Here is a 13,083-nt window from a genome sequence, read left to right as displayed (position 1 = left end):
TCTCAGCCATATGGGTTTATAGCCGAATAGGGGCATAAGGTCACAGTATCGATCAGGAACCTAGATTAACACGCAACACCCACTCCACGGGTTAATGTCCATCAAAATTACTAAAACTAAAGCAATTAGATGCATGTGTAACATTGCCCACCCCAAAATACATAAATGCATTCGAAATAGGCGTACTTGTAATACATGGAATTTAGGTACTGTACGTTTTATTTTTTTTTTAAAAGCATAGAAATCATTCAAAAAAATTATTGCATATGAAATCAATGAACGATTATGCATAAAGAATTACACATGAAGTAACTCTGACAGAAGAAATGCGAGATAAATCCTCACATAAAAATGCATTGTAATAACATGTGTGCTAGAGGCTGGTGTAATGTTGTTATGTCTCTAGATGTGTTTAGAAATAGAAGTGTGAAGCTTCTGTTCTCTAAGAATAGTTTTTACGTTAAGCAAAGAATTGTTCGTGCCAAAAAAAAAGGTCAATATTAGAAAAATTGTCCAATTCAAAGAAAATAGATTTCCAAAGCTCTTGGCAGTTTTTGTTGATCAAAACTGAAGGCCGAATTCAGAGTTCATGGGAACGCTGTGTGTCCGAAAGCTTCTAAAAGTTATTGTTTCTGTACGGGTGAGAACATCGTATCAGACAGGCTCTCAAAGAATTGGTCTACAAAATCAGGTGATAGTTCAACCAAATTAGATAGCGCTGTAACTTGGCAGGTGTGAGAATGATTGCTGTCATCATATTCGGGACCAGAAATGCTCACAGAACGTTGTACCTGGATGATGTTGCTTTTGTCACTCGCTCCACTGTTACCACTTGGCTGTAGTACAGGAGTCTCCACGAATGCTGTCATCAGGATTGGTAGCCGCTGGGGACAACACAATGCGTGAGCCGTTATTGGACTGAGCAAAGTATCGACGTCCATTGGTACTGCTGATGGAAGTGAAAGACAGATGTCCAACACGCATTCATCGCCACAAAGCATACACCGTAGCACAGGTAAAATGCAATTTTGCCATATCGGTCTGAATGAAAGGAACCAGGTCATGTTTAGATCTCTCAGCCTGGCCAATCCGAAGACGTTAGTTATCCTGTCCCGGTAGCGCATTGCTAGGATTGTCTCTTCCATTCCCATGGGAGCTATGTCTGAGCCGAGGCTTGCCATAACGTAGCAGGAGGGTCAAAAATAGAATCCCTGCGATGAGTCCCAAAAATAATGGTATGCCGCCAAAAATGGAGTGCACAAAATTAGGAAAGATTCCCAAAATTGCCTGGAAGGGTGTTAGCAGTCCCGTAAAGACTGTCTTAAATATGCCTGGGATGCTTGTTGCACTAGACATGTTAAGGAGTTGGCTGAACATTTCTACGAAATGCACGGGGCAATTTGTTGATAAAAGGTCATGAACTTCAGTAGCCGTCCTTGCGACTAGAAGATCATACGTCTCTTTAGATGACGTTATAGGCACTGTTGTCTGTAAAAGTACAGATTTCACTTTGCTTAAAGTATCAATTCGTATAGAATAGAGATTCAGACGAGGCCAGAGGGGAGTCACTATGTCTGGAGGCCCGCTCGGGAACAATGCTTGCATACAACATTTGACCATGGACGTTACTTTTATTAGATAACTTTTCCCTGGCGTCAGGCCACAACATCTGTGATCCGTTCTAAGAATGTAACTCCCGTTCGAAAGTTGCATAAAGAAGGGCTCTATCTGAGTTGCAGGTGTGACTAGCTGGTGGCATGAAAGGTTGTTTGAATTTCCATCACATGCTCCGTGTAAATTAATACCCTGACACAAAAGTATACCACTTAGTGAATGTTTACAGTTCTCACCACTAAGAAATACATTTTTGTCGCTGTCACTATAGCAAGAATGAGTGTATGGTAATTTCCATTCGGATTTTACATATCCTTTACCCAATTGTTCATATTGGCCAGCAGGTATGTATTCAAGGCACTTTTTAAATCGGAAAGTTGTTATCGGAATTGTGATAATTCCGTGTATTATCCATTCAACGACAGGACTCTCTGACATTGTCAATGGTAATCTCTCGAGTTTTTCGATGCTCAGGATTGTATAGTCTGCTCCTTTCTGTGCCAAACTGATCTGTTTATCAGTAAGGTTAAAACTGGAAAATAATGACGTTGTGTTGATTAAACGCCAAGGCACATAGCCTGAACGAAGATTTTGCAGCGTCCAGCCTAATTCTATAATAGAGCGTAATTGAGACTGGCCATGTTGTAACATTAGCAAATCTCTGTCTATCACATCAAAGGCAGAGGATACAATATTGTCCAACGAATATATTCTGGAAGACAGAGTCGTTAACCCATTGTCTACCACAGAAAGTGATTTCTCCAAATTAATACGATCAATTTCTCGTATTTTTTCAGCAGTTTCAATTTGCTTTACTTTCCAAGCCTCGTTGTAAGCAGCATAGATGCTGGTCGCTATGAAACGCTTTTGACGCTGTTTGCGTGGTCCAAGAATGAAATCACGCAAATCAGCACCATCTTTTAATAAAGACAAGTGTTGCTTAATTTCAGCCAGTGTGGATATAGTTAGCCATTCTAGGCAGAGTTTCCCTACACTGTATGTTGTTATAATCCCTGGATGTTGTCTCTGGGAATATCTAGGGTCTAATCTGGTCATTTTTAAACCCTGTGTTTTATTCAGGAATCTATCTTGACAGCTATTTGTGTCTGTAGGCCAGATTAACCACTTTTTCCAATCAGGATGTGTTCTGTTGAAATGTAAAATTTGTGACACGCCTAACTCAATATCTGCGGTTGCATTCTCAGCTATTGGCTTTGGTATAGACGGTGTTTTAAGGTCTTTGATCTTAGCTAGGCCAAGACATGATGTTTGGTGTATTGTGTCATTTAAAAACAACATTTGTTCTGGTATCATGCAGGTTCTAAATAGTGCTTCAATGCCTTGCACCTGCCAATCTTTTGTACCCCAAATTGTTTTCGTTTCAATATTATTTTTCCAATAATCAAAACCAAATGTCATCATTTTGTCATAAAATGCTTCTGAATATATCAATTTAGAATTTGTCAGCATTGTTTTCATCCCTGTTTTATCTAACAGTTTGTAATAAAATGTTTCTGCATCACTGGTGTTAAACCCTGAGAAGTATTTGAATTTCTCAAAAAATGCTTTAGAACTGCTTTTAGGTGGTGTAGAACAATGTTCCCATTGATTATACATAAAAACATTTCTAGGCTGTGCAGATTTATGCAAGTAATGATCCCCATAGTGGGTGTAACAGAATAACTGCTCATAACTAGATGAACCTTGTAAATAATCATGATTTGTGAATCTAGCTGACATTACTAAATCAGACATCATGTCATTAATACTGTTAAAGTCCCAATCATCAGAGAATGTACTTGGTTTTACAAAGTCACTTAAGGAAACCTTTAGTTGATGAGGATACTTCAGGATTTCGACCGGACCATATATCTCATAGTCTGTTTTCTCCCATACTACCCCACCAGGTATTGGAATTGCTGTGACATTTACTGTTGACAGTTCTCTTTTCTTCACGTGTGATGATCTGTGTGGTTTCAGGACTAGGTTGATGTTCTGACTTGCTGTGTCCATTCAATTGTAATGAACTTCCCTAAAATTAAAACTAAAATTAGGCATAGTAGGAGTATGAATACCCCTGAAACAATCCAATGCTCAATCAACGGTGAATCCAGATATAATTCTTTGATTTGTTGAAGGAGTCCTGTAGTATTTTCTTTAGAATACATTTTTGTTTCTGGCATCACTTCGGAGTCGTTTAAATCTTCAGAGAAGTTGTCGAAGTTGATGAAATAACCAGAGGCAGTTCTGTCAATTGATGGGATTGTTCTTTCAATCTGTCTTTCGGTAGCACTTTCTGATGCCACATCATTGTAGACTGGTGTTGTTTCTTGACGAACTGTTTCAATCTGTGTTTCAAGAGGCACGAGTTCCATGGCATTATTGCATAGTCCTTCATTGTGCACTGCAGGCTGATCGAATGTGATTAGTCTTTCAGTTTGAACCTCTTGGATTGTTGCAAGTTTGGGTATTCTGTTGTTTCTTGGGAGTCCACTGGGCCTACTGTTGATTATAGGCCACATGCTTGTGGTTTTACCAGATCGATAGACACGACTCTGTTCTCCTTTTTACCAGCAAGGGGCGGTAGCACAACTGATCTTGTTCCGGTGACTGCCAAGACAGGTACTGCTTTTCTGTAAGAAGGCCCAAATTCCTTCTTAACCGCGATCTTTTCTCTGACTAGATCCCCAATCTTTGGAATCCAGACAGGCCTTGCTGGGGCTGTTGCGGGTGGTGCCTCGTCAGTGGTACTTGGCTGTTGCTTTAGCTTTATGTTGCTTAATGATTTTCTTGTTTCATTCAGTTCCTGTAAAACAGCCAAACGATCCTTTACATCAAAGTGCTTTGTTTCTTCTTGTACCACTGACATCTGACTATCGAGGTCCTGAACGCGCATTCTAATTCCGAACAATAGTTCGTATGGGCTGAAACCTTTTAGAGAATTTCTTGGCATGTTGTTAAGACTAGTCTGGACACTTATTAAATGTTTGACCCACCCAGCGCCTGAACCTAATACCTTCGCTGTTATAGATTGCTTTATGTCCCGGTTTTTTCTTTCTATCACACTATTCCCTTCCGGGGTATGACGGACAAGAATACCGCAACCCAATTCCCATGCTAGCCATGGCCTCCTTATAAGCTCGAGGGCTGAAAGCAGGACCCTGGTCAGAATGGAACGTGGTAATTGCGTATGTGCCGATATGGACTCGCAAATCTTTTATAACCGTTCTAGCGTCAGCCGAGCGCTGGAGGCCTCATTATTTAAGTGTGTTTAGCCTTAACTGATTAATAGGACGCAGGTTGGGGTGCAGGCAGCGTTACGCTCTTTCTGATTGGTAGCCGGTAGCATGGTTCACTTCTGCGATCCCTATTGCAGTTTTCACAGTTGTTTGCATATATTTGGTGTTCTACACTCATTCCCGGCCACCAGTATACTGATTGTAATTCAGTCAGAGAAACCTTAATTGTTTGGTGTCTCAGACCCAAACCCATATGTGCGTCTGCTATTAAAAATATTCTCCTGTTCGTGTTTGGAATTACTCTGTCCCCCACTCCAGGGATTCGAGCAAAAGGAACGGAGTTTGCATCGATTATGTATGCATAATTGAGTGGATAGTTTACGGGTAGTGCTGCACAGTCGCCTTTTACGGTCGTTTTTACTGCCAGCATGGTTTCCCCGTCTATGTATTTATCTGTACGCTTTTTTGTGGCTACGGAAGCCGGTTTAGTTGCTTCCGCGGTGGCTGTATTAGCCAATGAATTCCCTGCAACGTGAACGCCATCACGTTGAAGACTCTGTGCGTGAATCACGTGAGTATTTTGTAGTTCTTTACTTAAAAGAGCTACCTCGTTCCAGAGCAATTTATGCTTTATTGTGGCACCTGTGTCATCTTTGTAGTCGTTTTCGATCCAACTCTGCAGTTTATTGTTGTAAGAATTGACGCAAAAATGAGAATCGCACACGATAAGTGTGGGGAATTTGCGTTCTGCATTTTCGAGCGCCATCTTTAAACATCTGATTTCAGTTCTTTGAGCCGAACAGTACTTCACTGATTCAGTTTTTGTTACTTTCGGTCTGATTTTACCGCACAGCCAACGACATTTAATGATCGCACATGCTGCGTCGTAGGATTTTCTCTCTACGTTGAAATGCTGTACAGAGCTATCTGTATAGATTATACAGGCGTATTGTGGGAGAGGCAGAAGTTCGATTGGCAGAGGATATTCTTCTTCATACTCTAAATCATTCAATTCTTCAAATTGCGGGGCGAAATAGTATTTCACGTCTTCCGCTCCTAGAGAATCTATGCACTGTATCCATTTCGGATCCAGTGACACTGTAGGCAGGTTTACTGGGCTGAATAGCGCTTCGAAGGCGGATTCCGCTGTGAGGATGTTAATCCTTTTGCCGTGTGCTATTTCTCGTTCATTTGCTAATGCGATTTGCACTGCGTTCACAGTTCTTTCTGTGTGACTGAATGTTTTTTCTGCTTGTGTGTACAAGTGAGATTTAATTGAAATTGGTACCTTTTCTCCCTCATTAGAGGTTAGGTACGTGAATCCGCATCTTCCTGGGATGACTCGGATTACAAGATCGATTGTGTTGTCACGTGTGTCTAATTTCGTTTTTGCTAACATGTCTGTTTGCAGCGATCTCAAAATTTCTGTGTGTTTTTGAGTCCAATTGATTTGTTTAAAATCAGGTTTTATTAGTTCGTAGAGAGGTTTAACCCTCTCTGCGTAATTTAGAATGTAAGTTCTTCCGAAATTCAGAAAACCTAGTATTGATTGTAAATTCTTCAGCGTTTTTGGAGCTCGGAGTACAGCGCACTTCTCTAAGAAGTTGTTCGCTAGGCTTTTCCCTTCACTTGATAATTCGTACCCTAAAAATAGTACTGTCAGATGGGCAATTCGGGACTTTTTAAAGTTGAATTTGTAACCCTCTGCTGCGAACCCAAGTATAATGGTGTTCACTCTTTTCAAGTGAGTATCCAAGTCGTCATCTGTGAGATAAATATCATCTACGTAAGATAATGCTTCATCATCATAGATTTGTAGTAACTCTGTTACCCTAGCTGAGAATAGTCCTGGGCTGTTCTTGAACCCCTGTGGGAGTCGACAGAATTTTTTCTGCGACCCAAATGCGAAGAAAGCGGTCAAATATCTGCTTTCTGGTGCAATGTTTTGACAAAAGAAACCATTAGATATGTCTAATGTTGTTTTATATTTTTTCCTAACTATGTTATTCATTAGGGCTGCACTATGCGAGTTTTGTACTGCAAAAGTTTTGAAACATGTATTAAGATGTCTGTAGTCCAAAACTAGACGATATGAATTGTCTGGCTTGGAGACAGGAAACAAAGGATTGTTCATTTGAGAGGTGCATGTTTCAATCACCCCCTGGTACTCAAGTTGATCTAAGATCTCCCTGACTTGTTTTTTAGCTTCTTGCTTTATGGGATACTGCCGTTGGGCAGTTGGTTCACTTTTTAGTTGGATTTTGTGAGGAGGAGAGTCCTCATCCCATCCTACATGATTTTTATACAATGCAGGTGCCTGGGCTACTGCCCATTTCCGTGCATATGTATATTTTTTGTGAATCGGAATGTGATTCAAGAAGGCAGGCATAATCACTTCTTCGCCACGAGGGCACTCCCTGACAAACTCTGGGGGCCAATCTTTTTCAGCTAACAGAATATCATAGCCTTTTGAGAGCTTATCCCAAAATAGACCCTTAATTTTCCTAGTCTTATCACCCTCTATACGCAATGTTATTTCGTATATTTTATGGGGCTCGCTAAGTCTGGTGTCGGCAGTTTCAACCTGAATGTATTCATTCCTGTCCACTGTCTCCAGATGACTCATCAAGATCTTGCGCGCCATACTGATTTCTGCTGCACTGTCCAACATTGTCAATGCCCACTCCCCGTTTTTCAATTGTGTCCTCAGTATTCTCGGCATGGTTGATTACTCTAATACTGGCTACCTTCTTTTTAGGAAATTGAGATTTTTTACTCTGAGCAGGTTCCTTGTCTTTGGACTTGGTGTGCTCTCTTGGGTCTGACCGTCCTCTTCTTTCCGAATTCTGTGGAAGAGATCGAGAGGGACGTGTATCAATACTTTGATATCTATCAGGTTTTTTCAGATTATCCCTATTTCTAAGGTTATATCTTTTCTCAGAGGGCTCCCGCTGGGGAGACTGGCGTTCTCGAGTCGGAGTTCTTTCCCTCCGTCGAGGAGACCTTCCTCTGGACTGGAAAACTTTTTCCTTGGGAGTGGATTGTTTATTTCCATCCCCGCTCTTTTTAGGAGTGTTTAAATTATTTTTAATAAATAATTTTTCAGGATTTTCGAGCAGTTGGGGCTTTACTGGTTTCCCACCCAAGCTGTCTCTACCTAATTCTTCATAGCATTTTTCTATGATTTTTGCAAGCTCAACAGGATCTTTTATATCTGTTTCCCTCAACTTCTGGCGAATCGCCACAGATGCTGCCTCTCCTTTAATGTTGGCTAATAATATAGCCGTGACCTGCTTGAAGTATTTCAGTAATTTCATACCTAGATTTAAAGCGGGCTCTGGACCGAATTCATTTTGAATCTGTTTTAGCACTTCTGGTATTACCGCCATAGACGGAACACCGTGTGTTTTTGTATAAATGGAAGCAAAGACTGTACCCCAAGTGTCACAGTCCTCCACGTGTGGTGCGATTCCCATAGGAAGGCAGATGGTCAAGATTCTGTGTTTCTCAATAGGGGTAGTATCAGGAAATACTGCCTCTATTTGAGTGATTTTCTGTGCTAACCAGAAAGGAATTTGTTCCCGTTTTACGGGTGTTTTACCAAGACATGACTGTATGTTCTGTGGTGTAATTTTATTTGTGTTCCCCTGGTGAGGGGTCAGCTGGTGTGAATTAACAGCTGGCTGGACTGTTGCAGTCCGCATTACATATTGGACTAATTGCCTATGTATTTTTATTAGTGTTTTGAGCTGTGCTAACAGCTCTTCCTTAGACATTCTTGCAATGTCAGGATGTGGTGTGTAGCTGGCTAGAACCGGCCACGTTGCTCCTGGTCTACCTAGTGGACCGAGCCTAGTTATATGATTATTGTGTTTTAGGGCGCCATTAAACCAGAGCAGGTGCTCTTGAAATTTAAGTGGGATTTCAATCTCCTCGAAAGGAGCGTACTCTCCCGGAGGTTCCTCTATTTTGTAATAGTGAAACTCTTGTGTTGCAGCGTTTGCCGCTGGAAAGTTTATCCATGAATAGAATACCTCTGTCTGCCGATACCCGTGAGCCTCTATCACGAAAATTACTGTACCACCCTGAGGTGTCAGTCCGTTTTCTATAAGTTTTAAAGTTATAGATTTTCTTAAGTGAACCGGGATGATAATAGCATCCGGGTCTGCTTGTTCGGGACCTTGCTGAGTCGCGTCTACTGCGGCCCCAGAGGTTCCGTTGTTTTCTACTGACATTTTAAAAATGCAGGTTTGCAGAGTAGGTCTCCAAGGAGACAAAGATTAGGTGCACAATATTTTGGAACACTGTATCCTTCAACGTTGAATAAACCGGAGCTTTACATAGGAATCTCTTCCTACTAAGGTCGGGCGGATTTTAACCTTTCACCCACTCCAGACGTCTATTGGAGTATTTACGGGAGAAAGGGGTCTGTGTGAAATATGCACGACTGAGTTACTCTACTGTCTTGCGTTAGTTTATCGCCTTACCAAACGTTGGGCGCCATGTAGTGTAGTTCCTAGTTTCCCACTAGGCCCTGCGCATTGGAATAACATAAACAGTAGTATCGACGTGGAACTGCTTATATTCCAGGCCTCCACTGACTATGCTAAACTTAATTGGGTTGTGTTACCAACTAGCTCAGAGGTCACTGGAAACTTTCTTTTCTGCATAGGAAGTGATCAGCTTCCTTGGCACAGACAAGAAGGGATTCAGTTTTCCAACAACCGTGCAACATGACAACTTTGCTCCTCAGATCAAGAGTCGATCTCTAGGGTCGTGTGAAACAATAGACATGTATTTCACTCAGTCAGTCTAGTGCAGTTTACTTTCACGAGATGTAGAGAATAGAGAGACGGGCGTTTGTCAATAAAGGGTTAACATTTATTGCACAGTCTTTCTTCTCGTACAAGAGAAATGTATTGCCACAATTGCAATAATTGTTATTATGAAAAGTACGTACAGTAAGATAAGTATTGCGAAATAGAACTGTAAAAGCATTGATATGGTTTCTTAGCCATACAATGGTTAAAAGTAATAAAACATATATACAGTCATATATACATTAGGCTAACATACTCAACTGGTGCTTCTAACTAAGCCTACCCCAGTGTGCCTGACCTAAGCCTAACACGTGAAAAGGGGAGTAAGTAAGTAGCTTAAGTTAAGTTGGTTTTGCCAAGGTTTGTTTCAAGAATTCTCGTCTAAGGGTTTAGTCAACACCATACCTCTGAATAGAATGATGGAGGATTGGTATCTCCTTCAGGGGTCTCTCTCGATATCCCAGTCACCCGCGAGGGTAAACCGGAAGCGCCGGGACTGGATTTCTCTGTACGAGAAAGGCAGCGGCTTCTCTTCAGCGCGTCGAGGAAGGAGGGGGGACAGCGTCCGCGGGCAGCTGGAATCTGCTGGATGTCTTCGCAGAGGGACGGCTGTTCAGCTCCTAAAGCGTACTGCACCATAGTTCGCGCTGTAGCGGCGATAATGGTAATCAGCAGCTTCACCACCACAGGATAGCAGGCTGCAGCGACAGAGTGCTAGATTTACCAACACAGGGTCATGCAGGCAGCTGGCATCAGCAACAGGCAAAAACATTGCTTAAGGCAACGTTGGTAATATTTATACCTGACAGGTGCCGGGTTTGACGCAAGTTTGCTGGACATAAGACGTCAATTAAAGATGTCACTAGGAAGTGATAGTTATCAGTTGCTCATTAGAGTTCCATTACTAATCAAAACATAGCAAGCAAGGATTTCCAGGTTTGCTAAGTTTTTATCTTGTTGAAGAACTCGGAGTGTTATCTAGGAATATCAGATAGTGACTGCTGCTCTGTCATTGCACTAATTGGTCGCAAAGGAAGTAGCAGAGAGTCATGCTGGAATGTGGCTCTGTTCGTGTGAGGCCAGAGATGACTTTTCAGAAAATCGCACTTGAACGGTTATGCCAATATAGGGAATAAATGGGTTTATAGCCGAATAGGGGCATAAGGTCACAGTATCGATCAGGAACCTAGATTAACACGCAACAATACATATACTCACTCATCATATGTAGTGATACACCTATTCATCCTGTTACACACTGACAGTCATCAACAAGTTACTCACACATATACTCACATATGCAAATAAACTAATAAACATCCATTTATTTGCATTTACAGATATACACACACTACCACCTTACTTCTAAGGAAACTTATACATATGTACTCTTTTAAACAATCACTTATAGAAACACATACTTATTTAAACAGGAACTCTTACAATCTCTCACTTTCACATATACTGACTTATATACATCAATACTCACAAATACTAGATTAAAATGTATCTTGTTACTGATAAACACACTACTCAGATAGGCATTCAATCACTAACACACACATATACACACTCATCTACTCATACAGTCCTGCACATATGCTGTTTTCAAAAAACATACAAACAGTGAGTCAGTCTTTGATGCATGTATGTGCTAAGTAACACCCCCACCAAACCATACAGACACTCATACTGATACTAAAAAAAACATATAATAACCCATATACACACACATGTAGCTACTCACCAACCCATACAGCCACCTATACACAAAGTGAAACACTGATACATATATTTAAATTTTTAAACATTACTCGCTAATATATGTATTCACTAAGATACACTTAATAAGCCAATTACCAATCAATTTAAAAAAAATAATCCATTTAGACACTTATTTAAACATTTATTCTTCCATCGACCTTTACATATACATATATAAAACATATTTATTTTTCAGAAAGACACACATTCACTGGATGGTGTCATTAGTGATGTCATGAGTGATGTAACTGACCATGTCATGAGTGATGTAATATGTGATGTCATCAGCAGTGCATTACACGCGCAAGTTATAGTGAGTCCAACTAACTATAACGTGGAATTTCATTGGTTTTATGTCAGTAAAATTCCCAGCTAACTATAACTGGTGTCAAACCTATGGTTTTTTCAGTGAATTTCATAGGTTTTTCAAATGCTATTTCCTAACTATAACGTGTGTAAAACCTATGGTTTGTTTAGTGAATATATATATATATATATATATATATATATATATATATATATATATATATATATACGAAGAGTTGAACCCAATTCTGGTGCCATATATATATATATATATATATTCCAAACAGCAACTTTTCAATCCAAAAGAAGTCAGCTCGAGCCCAAATTCGTTAGGGTGAAGATTTATTTAACACACAGGGATGCCAAAAACACCTGACGCGTTTCGGTGCAGCCGCACCTTGGTCACGGGTAACAATAGTTTTTTCATTCAAAGTTTATAAAGTGAACAAACTATAAACATAAAAGTAGGACTACTTGTTCTCTCACATATGCATGTTATACCACTAAATGGCGGCCATCTTAGAGTGTCTTATATAATAAAGCATACATCTACATTTCTCAATGTTTCTTGAGTGACATTGATAAAGTGATATCAATTAAAAATGGGGCTCTGGTTTAGAACCTTACTAGCATGAAAATTATTGAACCATAATTATTAATTTGAACATTGCAAATCAAATCCCATGCATGCGTGATATATTATTATTCACTAAACTGTACAATTCTGCCCTAGTGGGCTTAGGGGCACCTCATTATATAGGTGTTTAAATTTTGTTAACAGACCAAATATATATAATCTGTTTCAAAAAGCAATTCTGCCCATCTGGGCTCATAGTCAAAGATTAAACTTTCATAATATCTTAATACTCCAAATTTTGATAAAGGAGATGCAATTGCTTATGTTGATACATATCATTCAGCAGCCAATGGTTTCACATCCTCACTGTGAACCGACATATATATCTCCTACAAACATAAAAATATATAGGCACTAAAGTGCACAAACAATTTAAAAAAAAAAAAACATACAAAGCTTCATTTTGACATTTTTACAGTGTTCAGCCTTATGTCTAAGGCTGAACACTGTAAAATTGTTAAAAAAACATTATATTTATATATAGCTGTACATTTGTTTCTACATAAAACAAATACACATATTTTAAATAGTTTATTGTAAGCATAGTTTGGTTGCTATGATAACCACTAGATCAGCTTCATACAAATCCCCCACCCACCTTGCTAACCCAGTAATGTGCAAAGGATTTATGGTAAATCTGTATAGTTCACTTTTTGATGTATGATTTTACAGTTGTAGTTGAGTAGGCATGAGCAATGAAAAC

General features: G+C 39.9%; 1 protein-coding gene across 1 annotated transcript in view; it reads left to right on the top strand.

Annotated features, from left to right (window-relative positions):
- The window catches only part of PIK3C2G (phosphatidylinositol-4-phosphate 3-kinase catalytic subunit type 2 gamma), a 1,914,223-nt gene that overhangs the window by 1,518,838 nt on the left and 382,302 nt on the right, over positions 1-13,083 (top strand). The gene's annotated exons all lie outside the window — the stretch shown is intronic.

The sequence above is a fragment of the Lissotriton vulgaris genome, chromosome 1_1, assembly GCF_964263255.1.
Source record: "Lissotriton vulgaris chromosome 1_1, aLisVul1.2, whole genome shotgun sequence".
NCBI classification, from domain to species: domain Eukaryota; kingdom Metazoa; phylum Chordata; class Amphibia; order Caudata; family Salamandridae; genus Lissotriton; species Lissotriton vulgaris.
The sequence above is the reverse complement of the archived record's forward strand: the minus strand, read 5'-3'. Positions and strand labels throughout refer to the sequence as shown.